This window comes from Carcharhinus amblyrhynchos, chromosome 3 (genome assembly GCF_965287045.1).
Source record: "Carcharhinus amblyrhynchos chromosome 3, sCarAmb.v2.hapA, whole genome shotgun sequence".
Lineage (NCBI taxonomy): Eukaryota > Metazoa > Chordata > Chondrichthyes > Carcharhiniformes > Carcharhinidae > Carcharhinus > Carcharhinus amblyrhynchos.
The window spans coordinates 50,951,250-50,966,669 of NC_137326.1; positions in this window are offsets into that span (position 1 = coordinate 50,951,250).

Below are 15,420 nucleotides of genomic sequence, written 5' to 3' on the forward strand. Positions count from 1 at the left end.
GTATCCTGTATCTTGTTTTTATGACATCTACTCATTCGCACAGGGCTTTTTGGGAGCTCGCTGTGGCTGCCGTGTTTCCCACTATATTTCAAAAATGCTGCATTGGCCATGGTGCTTTTGGAGATCTGAAGTTTTGAAAGAGACTATATACATATGTGTTCTTTCTTTACAGTGGGACATTTGTGGCAGGGGCAAGGCGGGGGTTGGTGAGTAGGTGGATGTGGGCAGTAGAGAGAGTGTGCCTTGGAATTCAGGTCCATCAGGCATCAGCACACTACAAAACCTCTGACGATCCATAGTAGTATTGGAAAATAACCACAGTCCATGATTCATCTGTCTCTTCTTATTGCTTCCATTTCTATTCTGTTCCTCATATCCTCCTATGTTTTTCTTCACATTCTTTCCTTTCTAGGCATGCCCCCATATTAAGTGAACTGTTGTTAAAACTGAAAGAGTTCTAATTACTGCTCAGCTCTCTTTAAGAGAAACAGGGTCTCTTGTTCACAATGGAGAAGATTGTATAGTACTTATCAGGGGTATATGTTCATTAAAATCATTTTAATATAAAGATTCCCAATAAACACAAACTAGATTGGTTTTCCTCACTGATTCACTCCCTTAACCAGAGACCGCTGGGTAAAATTCCATGGGCACCTGCAGCCCTTCACTACCTTCATCAATTGGCCATCATTCATTTGTGCACCTAGGTAGTGAGCATTAATTGGATGCTCAGTAATGAGAGACATTATAACCTAACCAAATCCTGCCCTCCTCCAGCTATAGCCCCTGAATTAGTAACCAGGGAATGGGGTAACTGCAGATGTTGAGGCAATATCAGCATCATTCAGCAAAGGCTTAAGATTCAAACCTGGCCAAGCAATCTTGGCCCACATAACTCAGCCAATCATTGACTTTCATTTACAATTAAATAGTAGGAATGTCTTCTGCTTACAAAAGGAATGGCCTATGCTGAGGTGATAAGAATTAATTTCAAATAGAGTAGAAGCTCAGGTTACTGGGGGCACCTGTGAAAATTCTCTTTTAAATTTAGCAATTTTCAGAAATGGGAAATGATAAAATGTAAGTGAAAATAAGATCTTTCAGAAATCCACTTTGATGTCAAACACATTTGCTATTTATGCATATTATGTTCTGGATCTGGGGCTTGTTCTGATTATGTTCTTTTTTAAAGTTTATTTTGTAGTGTCACAAGTAGGCTTATATTAACATAAATGATGTTACTGTAAAAATCCCCTAGTTGTCACACTCCAGTGCCTGTCTGGGCATACTGAGGGAGAATTTAGCATGGTCCATGCACCTAATCAGCACATCTTTCGGATTGTGAGAGGAAACCGGAGCACCCAGAGGAAACCCAGGCAGATAAAGGGAGAACGTGCATAGTCCACATTGTTACCCAAGCTGGGAATCGAGCCCAGGTCCCTGACACTGTGAGGTAGCAGTGCTAATCACAACGCCAACATGCTGCCCGTTCTGGATTTTGTCTGAATGAATATCCTTCATAATTTCATTGACGTTCTTCACAAAGAGGTTGGTGGAATTCTCTGTCCCTTAAGTATGAGCTAACAATTTCATTTGCATTTTAGCCAACTTTGCAAAGTTCACTGCCTGGAGCTTTGCTCAGTGGAAATAAGAAAGAGAAATGTGTTCCAGAGATCAGCATTTTTAATTTTTGGCCATTCATCTTAATAATTTTCCTCATCATTTCGTTTGAACTCAATGTATTTATAATTGAAAGAAAAGGTAAAAGAATGATTTGCATTTGTATAGTACACTTTACAACCTCAAAGTGCTATACAGTTGATGAAGCACTTTTGAAGAGTAGTCACTGTTGTTGTGTAGGAAGCATGACAATCAATTTGGACACAACAAGATCTCACAAAGAGCACTGTGGTAGTAAGAGATTCATAGCATCAAACAGCACAGAAGAAGCTGTAGAGCCTATGATGCCTGTATTGACTCCATGACAGAGCTGTCCAGTTAATCCCATGACTCTGCTCTTTCCCAAAGCCTTTCTGTATACTATTTTTTGTTTTAAGCATTTAATTGTTTGTGAAAGTTACCAATGAATATGCGTCCTTTCAGGAAGTACAGTTCAGATTACAGTAACGCTGTGTAAAATATGTTACCTCACATCATCACTCTTCCTTTTACTAATCTGCTTAAATCTATTCTCTCTCACTAGCAACCTTCTTAAAGGTACTCTTAATCTTCTCTGAGTTAAGGAGAACAATGTAGTTTCTTCTATGGCCAAATAATCTTTTTTTATTTGATGTTGGTTGGTGGTCAAATACAAAAGGAAGGGATTTGAGGTGTCTTGTTTGTATCTGCTCTCGGCAAGAGCAACTCTCCTGGGTGTTCACCATCATCCTTTTCCCTCTGGCCCTGAAAATCTTTATCCTCCAGTTCATAATCCAATTCTCTATTAAAAAGCCACGATTGAATTTGCCCCCACCACATTCTCATGTGGAAGGCCTTGTTGTGAGGTGGGTACTGCCCTTGCCTCTGAGCCAGAAGCTCCAGTTCAAGTCCCACTCAAAGACCAAAGAAGGTGTGTTCATAACGCAGTCAAACAGGTTGGGTAGCAACCTGCAAACACTCTAATGGCAGGTGGTAAGAGCAGAAGAGGTGCCTGGTCAGCCATGTTTGATGTGCAGTAGCGCCCCTCAAGTTATAAACTTCTGGCTATAGCCTAGTAATCTGTTCAGGGAAAAACTTTGCTATGGGAACAGATGAAAGATGAAGGTCTATCTTGTGCACCACGGGGTGCGGGGAGAGAAGCAACAGCAACACTCTCAAGTACGGCAGCCTTCCAGATCCTAACCACTAACTGTATAAAACAGATTTTCCTCAAATCGCCATTGGTCCTTTCATCAATCACCAAATCAACCTAATTTATAAATGTTCAAAATATGTCTCTACTACGCTCAGGATATCCTTAGGTACTCATTACTCTTCCATTAATGTATGTGCCACCCAGAGTTACTGCATTAATAGCTCACAGAATTAACACTGAAACCAGTGTTTTGGATCAGCTTAGAAGCTGAACAAAAATACCCAAATGAAGATGGCCACTGGCTTGGTATTACTATGTCCTCAACTGGTTCCAGCATACTCTCCTTTGCATTTTCAAATGGACAGAGAGACACAAAGCAGAGGGCAGTGCCTCGCCACAAGATTTGAGGGACAATTGGAGAGTATCTGTTCCTGTGACATCTGTTCTCACATTCTCCTTGGTGGCTGGTGGAAGTGACGCAAAAGCAGAGCCTTTGTTTCGTCTGTTGTTTCAGTTGCAGTTGGTGTCAGGATCTGGCAGGACCTGGATAAGGAGAAGTACAAAATAATCTTTCCAAAGGAATGAAGATTTAAAGTAAAATGATCCAAAGGCTGCAGGATGAAATATGGGAGGAACATGTCTTAAGTCTTGAGCAGTGATGTCTAAATAATCCTGGCAAATTTAAACAACTCTGGTAAATTCTTAACAATCTCAATACATTTAAGCCATTAGCTTGCAAATTAGGTTGTGGAAACATGTTAACATCTATTTAGTGATCCTGAATTTATTTGTAATTATCAGTGCAGGTTAGTTGATCATGATGTAATACCAAGCTGATTACTTTGATTGTGGATCTCTGGACTACATTTTGTAGCCCACCAAGTATGGAGAGAAAAGTTTGAAGCAGTTCCTTGACAAAAGCTTTCATAAAGAGAATCCAGGATACTAATTCAGAGTAAGGACAGGAAGCTGAGGGGAAGAAACTTGCAAGTGCATAGCACTTCAGGCAATGTCAAGACCTCTCAAGCACTACAAAGTCAATGAATTATTTTTGAAATGTAGTCATGAGAACATAAGAAATAGAAGCAGGAGTCGGCCATTTTGTCCCTCGAACCTGCTCTGCCGTTCAGTAAGATCACGAATGATCTCAGCTTCAATTCCACTTGCTGCCTCAATAACTTTAGACTCTCTTGTAGATCAAAAAAATCTAACTAATTCTTGAATAAATCCAATGACCCTATCTCCATTGTTCTCTGGAGTAGACAATTCCAAAGATCAAAGACTCTCTGAGAGAAGAAATTCCCTCCTTATCTTCATTTTATATGGGAGACTCCTTATTCTTAACTGTGCTCTTTAGTTCTAGATACTGAAACATCCTCTCAGCATCTCCCCCGTCAAAACCCCTCAGACTCTTCATAGAATCATGGAATCCTGCAGTGCAGAAGGAGGCTGTTTGGTCCACTGGGTCTGCACCGACCACAAACCCACCCAGGCTCTATCCCCATAACCCCACATATTTACCCTGCTAATCCCCTGACAGTAGGGTCAATTTAGCATGGCCAATCAACCTAACCCGCACATCTTTGGACTGTGGGAGGAAACCAGAGCACCCAGAGGGAACCCACTCAGACACGGGGAGAACATGCAAACTCCTCACAGACAGTGACCCAAGGCTGGAATTGAGCCTGGGTCCCTGGCACTGTGAGGCAGCCACGCTAACCACTGTGCCATCATGTTATATATTTCAGTAAGATCACCATTAAGCCACTGTTATTTTGTATGCAAAAATTGGTAGCTAATATCCACTTAGTGATATTTCACACCCAGCCATGGACTAAATGATCATATAATTGGAATTTGATGGTGTTGTTTGAAAGAATAATGTTGGCTCAGGACATCTGGCGCATCTTGTCTTCAAATAACACCATGGTTCACCTAAACAGGGAACATGTCTCATGTTGACGAGATGGGCCAGCAGTTAAATAATTTTAAATGGTGAAAAATAAATTCAATCTAGCTATTAGAATGTTTTTTCAATGGAAAATAGGATTAAATGAATGCAATAATCACTTGAGCAAAATAGCAGAGATGAAGGCATTAGGAGGTGGAAAAAATATCGTTGTGTTTGATTGTCAAATGACATTTTCTTGTCCTTGTGTCCAATTTTCCTTAGACTTTTCGATGAGGAAGGTGGAGGAGGGATTGCTTCAAATTGGTCATAATCAGCAAGCACTACATCAGCCAGTAGATAGCAATGAAGGACCTAGGTTACACTCTTTCAATCTCAATTACACATTGGATATGAGATGCGTTAAAATCTCCAGAATGGTTCATGCAGAATCAGAGTTAACTGATGCACAACAGAGATTAGTGAAATGTAATTAGGACCACCCAATCATAATTTTTAATGCAATCTCTTCACTTCCCTTTATTGCTTTTACTGGCTTCTTCCCACTGCTCCCTGGAGTGTGAAAATACATCAAGAAAAGGCTGGTCAAAATTGTACTGTTCAGATTTGAAAGAATGGTAAATACAATACCTGATTTGAGGCTGGAATGCTGCAATTTGTCTGCAATGCTGCCATTAATGTAGTGCTGCAGTCAGTCCAAAAGTGGTACATGGAAGCAGGCTGGAGTGATTAACTCTGACATTTTCCTCACTTCTCAGTAGGAAGAATGTAGTCTTCAATCAGTGCCTCATTATCTGGGCGGTGAGGTGCACTTCACTATTCTTACTTTTTTTTATTTAGAAGGGTGAGGGACAAATGACTCTTTGTGTCCATGATAGTATCATTGTCCAGAGCTTGCTACCATTGGGACTAATAGTTCTTCCATTCAAGCTGCACTATGTCAAAGGCAAGTCTTTTGTAAGTTAATTTGGTGTCTGGCACTGCAGATGGCCATAGCCATCAGCTCCCTCACATGCATGCCTGCTCTGCCTGGACATCAATGGCTATTAGCAGACAGAGCAGAGCCAGGAAGCACAGCCACACTCAGTACTGTCTATACCCATCCACCTGCCAACAGGGGTAAAGGGTGGAATACATTTCATCCTGAAGGGGTTTGAAAGGATAGATTCTGAGAAAATGTTTCCCTTGGCAGAGTCAAGAGCATGAGGTCGCAGTCTCTGATTAAGAGGTCAGCTATTTATTTGGGACTGAGATGAGGAAAAATTCTTGTTTTGCTGGTAGGTTTCTGGTAGAGTTGATTTCTCAAATTGGGTGACCTGCTTATTCCAAAGAAGAGCGAGGGAGAGAGAGAAGGCCTTGAGTGTATTTCCTCTGTTCTAAACTCCAGCGCATATAATCCTAACCAACTTAATCTCTCCTCATACATCAATCCTACCACCCCAGAATCTGTCTGGTAAACCTTTGCTGCACTCCCCTTGGAGCAATAACATTCTTCCTCAGATAAGGAGACCAAAATTGCACACAATTGTCAAAACCTTACCACCAAACTGATTGTTTCTCTCCAGATCTTACCATACTCTGCTGTAAAAAACAGCTGGGCATGTTTCACACTCTCATGGCCTCAACATGCTGGCAAAGCCAGCTGCACTGAGATTGGGTGCCATGTTTACAGGGTTTCCCGATCATACCAAGGTGTAACAGTCCCCCCCCAGTCCACCATGGAGGTCTCAAGGGCTGCCCACCACCACCCCCCCAACAATTGGAACCGCTGCACCTCCCTGATCAGAATTGGCACCCCCCTGGCCGATTGGAGCCAGTACCCCCCACACCACTACCATGTTTACAGCTTTCTCTCCACTCGCACTTCCCACCTACCTGTACAGTCAGTGTCTGTGTCCTCCCCTCCTTCCCCCACCGAACATCAGACCTCTTTCATCCATCCTGAGATCACCATCTTTGAGGTCCTACTTTTCGATTTGCTTCCTAAACTCCCCATATTCTGCTTTTAGGACTTTTTTTACCTATGTCATTTGTACCAATGTGTACCATGAGCACTGGCTGTTCATCCTCCCCCTGCTCAGAGACATCCTTATCCTAGAACCAGGGAGGCAACATACCATCCTGGAGTTTTGTTGATAACCACAAAAACAACCATCGATTCCCCTGACAATTGAATCCCTTTTAATTAATGCAGTCTCCACTTTATATTCTTCCCCCGTACAGCAGAGCCAACCATGGTGCAACAAATTTGACTGTGGCTGCTTTCTCCTGAGAGGATATTCCCCTCAACAATATCCAAAACAGCGTATCTGTTTTCACAGTGTACAATGAAATGGCCACAGCAGATTTCTGCATTGTCTGCTGAATTCTCTTCCTCTTTCTGGTGGTCACCCATTCCCTTCCTGTCTGTGGAGTCTTACCCTGCGGTGTAAACACCTCTCTATATTTTCTCTCCACATTACTCTGTCCCCAGCTGTCACTTCAGCTCTAAAATATGGACTTCCAGGAGATACAGCTGAAGACACTTCCTGCAGACATGCTGGCCCTGGGCATGGAAATGTTTCCAGCACCACACATAGAGCAGGAAGACCACACTCCTTAAGATTTGAGCTCTCCTGTCATGACGTATCCTTTTAAATTAAACTTTTTGAAAGATACTCAAAATCAAATAATATCCATAGAATCCTTACAGTGCAGATAGAGGCCATTCTCCCCATCAAGTCATAGAGTCATAGAGGTTTACAGCATAGAAGCAGGCCCTTCAGCCCAACTTGTCCATGCTGCCCTTTTTTTTAAACACCTAAGCTAATCCCAATGGCCCACATTTGGCCCATATGTTCTATACCCATCATATGCATGTAACTGTCTAAATGCTTTTTAAAAGACAAAATTCTGCTCACCTCTGACGGCTTGTTCCAGCCACTCACCACCCTCTGTATGAAAAATTACCCCTCTGGACACTTTTGAATCTCCCCCCTCTCACCTTAAACCTATGCCCTCTAGTTTTAGACTCCCCTACATTTGGGAAAAGGTATTGACTATCTGGCTGATCTGTGCCCCTCATTATTTTATAGACCTCGATAAGATCACCCCTCAGCCTTCTACAGTCCAGAGAAAAGAGTCCCAGTGTATCTAGCCTCTCCTTATAACTCAAACTATCAAGTCCTGATAGCATCCTAATGATTCTTTTTTGTATTCTTTCTAATTTAATAATATCCTTTCTGTAATAGGGTGACCAGAACTGCACACAGTATTCCAAGTGTGGCCTTACCAATGTCTTGGATAACTTCAACAGGACGTCCTAACTCCTGTATTCAATGTCTGACCACTGAAATCAGGCATGCTGAATGCCTTCTTCACCACCCTATCTACCTGTGACTCCACTTTCAAGGAGCTATGAATATGTACCCCTAGGTCTCTTTGTTCTGTAACTCTCCCCAACACCCTACCATTAACTGAGTAAGTCCTGCCCTTGTTAATCTATCAAAATGCATCACCTCGCATTTATCAAAATTAAACTCTTCTGCCACTCGCCAGCTCACTGGCCCATTTGATCAAGATCCCGTTGCAACTGGAGATAATTTTCTTCACTGTCACTGTGCCACCAACCTTGGTGTCTTCCACAAACTCACTAACCATGCCTCCTATATTCTCATCCAAATCAAATTGTGCAGAGGGTGTGGAGAGTCTGCAGAAGGATCTAGATAGGCTGGGCGAATGGGCCAGGAACTGGCAAATGGAATTTAATGTTGGCAAGTGCGAGGTGGTACACTTTGGTAGGAATAATGGTAGGAAGGATTATTACTTACGTGGAGAAAAACTGCAGCAGGCAATGGTGCAGAGGGACCTCAGGGTCCTTGTGCATGAGTCGCAAAAACCCAGCCTGCAGGTGCAGCAGGTGGTCAGGAAGGCTAATGGGATGCTGGCCTTCATAGCGAGGGGGATTGAATATAAAAGTAGGGAGGCCTTGCTGCGGCTATATAGGGCATTGGTGAGGCCGCAGCTGGAGTACTGTGTGCAGTTTTGGGCGCTGTACTTACGCAAGGATATTTTGGCCTTGGAGGGAGTGCAGAGAAGGTTTACTAGGCTGATGCCGGAGTTGAGGGGGTTGAGCTATGAGGAGAGGCTGAATAAACTAGGCTTGTACTCGTTAGAGTTTAGAAGAATGAGGGGAGATCTCATTGAGACGTATAAGATGATGAATGGGATGGATAGGATAGAGGTGGAGAGACTCTTCCCGCTCAGAAAGGACAGTAGGACTAGGGGGCACAGCCTCAAGATAAAGGGGGGGGCGGTTTAGAACGGAGTTGAGGGAGAACTTCTTCACTCAAAGGGTGGTGAATCTCTGGAATTCTCTACCCGTTGAAGTGGAGGAGGCTACCTCGCTAAATATTTTTAAGAAGCGGGTTGATGGGTTTTTGATAAGAGAGGGGATTAAGGGTTATGGGGAGAGGGCGGGAATGTGGAACTGAGCCACGACAGATCAGCCATGATCTTATTGAATGGCGGGGCAGGCTCGAAGGGCCAGATGGCCTACTCCTGCTCCTATTTCTTATGTTCTTATGTTCATTAATATAAATGACAAATAACAGTGGACCCAGCACTGATCCCTGAGGCACACTGCTGGTCACAGGCCTCTAGTTTTAAAAACAACTTTCTACAACCACTCTGTGGCTTTAGTCAAGAAGCCAATTTTGTATCCATTTAGATACCTTACCCTGGATCCCGTAAGATTTAACTTTATGCAACAACCTACCATGTGATATCTTGTCAATGGCCTTGCTAAAGTCCATGTAGACAACATCAAGTCTGCACGAACTCTCTGAAAGAGCATCTTACCCAGGCCCATACCCTGCTGTATCCCTGTAACTTCATGCATTTACCATGGCTAATCCAGCTAACTTACACATCATTGGACACTAAGGGGTAATTTAGCATGACAAATCCATCTAATCTGCACGTTTGGACTGTGGGAGGAAACCGGACCGCCTGGAGGAAACCCACACAGACATGGGGAGAACATGCAGACTCCATGTAGGCAGTGACCCAAGCCAGGAATTGAACCCAGGTCCTTGGCATTGTGAGGCAGCAGTGCTAACCACTGTGCCACCTTGCCAGTCTATATCAGTTACTCCAGGGCCTTCTGGTCCTCATTACCACAGAGTATCGCCCTTATAAACTATAAAACACAAAATAAAGACCTTACAAACTATAGGTGATAAAAATAATAAATACTTACCCAACCATACTCACCTAATCAACTGCTTCCACTTGCCCCACACCACTTTTGAATCTTGATGTCATCTCAGAAGCTCCAAACTCCAAGCTAGCATTCCGGTGCACTCTCACTGCACCCCTGTGGATTTTCCTGGAATGCTGCTCTTTGATTTTGTATCACACATTTGTTCATCTCAGTTTTATGCTCAGCTTTGAACCATGGGCTAGGAACAAGGCTATAACTTCCCAAACTCGTTCTCCATCAGATTCTCAAACATAGGACGGGATTTCATGGGCTGGCTCATTCCGAAAGCATAAAATCCCACTCAAGGTTAATGGACTTTTCCATGCTCCGCCCTTGCATGCTCCGATTCCCATGGCGGGTGGGCCAGTAAAATTCCAGCCACAGTGTGGGGAGCAGAATCTGGGCTACAAATCCCAAGTGTGCCTCTGTTACACTTGACAGTGTCTGCAGACTTTCTTCAAATATCAAAGCATAACTTCTGATTTGAATGAATATGAAAATTAGTAACTAGGCAATACTGCTAATTAATTCATGTGGCAAAAAATAAACACGTTTGGATCTATCAATCCCAGGGGACTGTGGATGCTCAAGTCGTTGTACATATTTAAAACCGAAAAAGATCAATTTTTATATGCTAAGGCAATCAAAGAGAGAGAGAGCAATTGGGTGTGATAGTGGAGTTGAGGTAGACAATCCCACCATGATCCCATTGAATGGTGGAGCAAACTCGAGAGTACATATGGCTTAAACCTGTTTGTATTTCTTATATTTTTACCTTTGAGGTTTATCAAGGTAGAATTATCTTAGGGAGATTTACTCTTTTTCAAATTGCAAAAGATCACCTGAAGAAGTCCAAATTGACCAAGATTCACATTTTAAATGCAAAGTATTTTGAATTATGTTGTGTATATTTTTCAGTGTAGAATAGAATTGATCTGTTTATGGACCCAGTTAGACAATACCTTAAAGATTCCCAGCTGGAGTTGGTGTTTTCCTGCAGATGGCAATAGCTACAAATAGGTTGAGATGTTTCAGCCTCAGTAAACACAGAAAGCCCTGTGGAGTCCTGCTTATGTTTTGGTACAGAGTGATGTCTGCCCTGGGATTCCCACTGGCTGAGATGAAGGAGGAATAACCCTGTCCTCAAGATGTTGCTGGAAGAACAGAAGCAGGACTCCAGGTGATGAGTGAGGTACAACAAAATGATGGAACACGTTGCTAACCTAGAAATATATAATTCCCACAGGATATCTGAAAGTGCTCATGAATTTCTTCTGAAGTGCCACCATTGTTGCGTTCAAAGACTAAACAAGGTGAATAACCAGCCTGTTTGTTTTGTATGTTGTGTTGGTTGAGAGAGAAATGTTAGCCAGGACATTAGGACACTTTGTGCTCATCTTGTAATGAGGCACTAGATCTTCCATTAAGGACTCAATCACGAGAGAATAAAACTACCAATAATGAAACCCATCCAGACCTTATTGGAACGTTCTCCAAAATTTTATCTTGCTGTCCATTGAGTGATGCTACCCATTCTTTTATTCTCCCCCCACCCCCCCACACACACCCCCAAGGTCAAGTTGTAGTTTGTGACTTTGAATCCAACAAGTTGCTTAATTGGACACCATTTGAGTAGTAAAGTCATCACTTCTGTTGTCACAATGATGGAGGAAAAAAACAGAATTCTTATGAAAATGGTGGACTTTAAATAATTTTAAAAATGGACGTACAAACCAAAGATAGCTGTGGATGTAAAGTCGGTCACTGGGTGAATTTCTGCAGGGTGATTCTCCAAGAAACATTGGAAGTCCTCCCTGTTAGAAGTCTCACAACACCAGGTTAAAGTCCAACAGGTTTATTTGGTAGCAAAAGCCACTAGCTTTTGAAGCATTGCTTCTTCATCAGGTGAGTGGGATTTCAGTTCACAAACAGGGCATATAAAGACACAAACTCAATTTACAAAATAATGGTTGGAATGCGAGTCTTTCCAGGTAATCAAGTCTTAAAGGTATAAACAATGTGAGTGGAGAGAGGGTTAAGCACAGGTTAAACAGATGTGTCCCTATTACCAGACAAGGTACTTTTAAATGTATCCAGAAACCAAGTCCTGTTTCTGGTAGAGACAAAGCAATATAATGGCCATCTCATCTTAACAGATCGTGTGAGTAAAGCCGAGATGGAATTGTAGATTTGCCTTCTCAGATAGAATATACAAAGAATGGGTTAAAAACCAGCTGAAATACTACCCGACTGCCTGCTTGTGTGTTCTGTGAGACCAAGTGTTGGAAATTGAACAGAAGAAAGAGCCAGCAAGCACACTCAGTGCCCCTGCAAAATAGCTTTTTTCCAGATTTATCTTCAATGGCTCTCTCTCTGGCTGTGGAAGTCAGCCCCAGTCAGCAAAAGAATTGCAGCTGAATGGAGAACTGAAAAGCTTCTTTGTGTTAAACTACAGAACACTGAAATTGAAAATTCAGCTATTCACCTGCTGATGTCAACTCTACTAGAAACATAAACTGACTATTTGCCTACTGAAGTCAATTCCATTGGAATCATGAATCTCAATTGTTGCAATGCTTCATCTACTCCTCATGAAACATATATTCTTCCATTTATCTTTCTTAATATATTGGCTTACTTTGGATTCAATTCTCATTTCAAATCTGTATGAATGTACATGTATGTAGAATCCATAGAATTCCTACAGTGCAGAAGAAGCTTATTCTGCCCATCAAGTCTGCACCAACCACAACCCCATCTAGCCCCTATCCCCGTAACCCAACACATTTACCCCACCAATCCCTTGACGCTAACGGTCAATTCGGCATGGACAATCAATCTAACCCTCACATCTTTGGACTGAAGGGGGAAACCGACACAGATACGGGGAGAACGTGCAAACTCCACACAGTCAGCGACCCGAGGCTGGAAATGAACTCAGATCCCTGGCGCTGTGAGACAGCAGTGCTAACCACTGTGCATCCTGCTGCCCATTTATTACCATTTTTCTTCTTTGCCATTTATAATAAACTCACTCTAACATAACTCAAGAAAGCCTAGTTAAATTGTTTCCTTTGAAACATAAATATTTGATCTGGGAAAAGATACCCATAAAAAGAATCCATTTTAGATTAAAAGATGCTGCTACCATTGGAGGGGGTTGGATAGTCAGTTCATTAACGCACCCCACCCCCCCAGGTTTGTAACAATTTGGGGGGTATCCCAGCTGGATGGTGACAAATTGAGGAGTCTCGCCTGGATCAACAACTTTAGGGAACTGCACCTGGAGGACTGGTTGTAACTGGTTTAAATGAGGCCTTTGCCTCAAAATGGCTCCGGCTTCATGATTGTTTGGCGCAGGAAGTTCGCTGGCATGGTTCACCCAACTGTTAAAACTTATCACAGTGAGTCAAAGTGAGAACAGTTACGTGGTAAACCACTTAAAGAGCTGTAAAATTGATCCCACATAGAACTGAAATAAAATATAAACAGCAACCATGAATCCAACTGAGTTCAGAGGAAAATTAGGTCTAAGCGAATAGGTTTTCAATTAATCAATTACAATTAACCTAAGGTCTTGCAAAACTAATAACCTGGATTGTACAGATTTTAATTTACTGAAGCTGATTTTCTGTTAGACTTTATTGGATAAGTTAATGATGTTCCTGTGAGCATTTTTTGTGTTTTTCTTGGCAGGATTGCTGTTGTACAGCTTGTTAAAATATTTGTTGGAACTTAATGACCTCGGCATTCTATTGGTCTTCCATGTTTGCGTTGACATTGCATGTTCCCATGTTAATTCTGCAGTCTGGTTTTCAAATTTGTCACCTTGTCACAGATCAGATACAGTCAATGGCCATGACCTGCAATACTTCTATTTCTGTGTTCGTCTGACAGATCAAAATCTGCAATTTACAATTAGCTTCATAAAGCCTGCAATGGAATGAATAGCAATAGATCCAAGTCCTGCTGATGTGATTTGATTAATGTTATTTTATTTTCTTGGGACTAATACAAAAAAAGAGAATTTGGGATGTAGGAATCGCTGGTAAGACCAGAATCAATTGCCATTACTTATTGTCCATGAGGGGGTTCTGGTGAGCCATCATCTTTAAAGTTTACTGTCCCCTTGGTGGTAGGTGCACCCTTAGTGCAGTCGGGTAGGGAGTTCCAGGGTTTTGACTGCTTCATATCAAAGAACTTTGAATGGAAGTAAGCACTTCTCAATCAACTCTACTTCAGACAGTACTATGGGGGAATGATGAAGCAGCTGAGGCGAGCTCTACTGGAATAGCTTGGTTAGGGGCTCGGCAAACTCTGGAGCACAAGCCTTCAGTACTATTGTTGGAATATTTCTGGCCTCATAGCTTTTGCAGTATCCAGTGTCTTCAGTCATTTCTTGATATCTTGTGAAATGAATAAAATTGGCTGAAGACTGGCATCTATGATGCTAGGAATCTCCAGAGGAAGCCAAGATAGATCATTCATTCTGCAGTTCTGGTTGAAGATTGTTGCAAATTTTTTTTTGCTGGACTCCTCCATCATTGAGGATGGGGTTATTTGATGAGCTTCTTTCTCCAGTGAGTTGTTTACCTGTCCACCACCATTCATGATTGGATGTAGCAGGACTAGAGAGCTTTGATTTGATCCATTGGTTGTGAGATTGCTTAGCTCTATCACTTACTGTTAATGCTGTTTAGCATGCCAGTAATCCTGTGTTGTAGCTTCATTTTTAGGTATATCTGGTGCTGCTCCTGTCATGCTCTCCTGCACTCTTCATTGAACCTGGTTGCTGCTAATGGTGGAGTGGAGAATATGCCAGTTCATGAGGTTATGGCTTGTCATTGGATACTGTTCTGCTGCTGCTGCTGAAGGCCCACAATGCCTTATGTTGCCCAGGTTTGAGGTTCTAGATCTGCCGAAAGGGCTCTGGCAAAAGGTCACCTAGACTTAAAACATTGGATCTGTTCTTTCTCCAAGATGCTGTCCAACCTGCTGAGATTTTCCAGCGTTTTTCTGTTTTTCTTTCAGATTCCAGCATCCACAGGAATTTTCCATCACTGCCACTGCTACTATCACCGACCGATGCAGCTGCTCCAGGCAGGTTGGTGAAGATGAAGTCAAGTATATTTTTCCCACTTGTTGGTTCCTTCTTTATCTGCTGCAGACCTTGACTATAAGTTATGTCCTTTAGGCCTCAGCCAGCTCAGTCTATGCGGTGCTACTCTTGGTGATGGATATTGAAGCCCCATCCAGTGTACATTCTGCATCCTTGCCCCCTCAGTGCTTCCTCCAAGTGATGGTCAACATGGAGGCATTCTGAATCATCAGCTGGGGGTGGAGAGGTGGGCAGCAGGTAGTAATCAGTAGCATTTTCCTTGCCCTTGTTTCACCTGATGAGATTTCATGGGTCTGGAGTTGATATTGAAGAGTCCCAGCCCAATTCTCTCCCGAATGTATACCACTGTGCTGCCA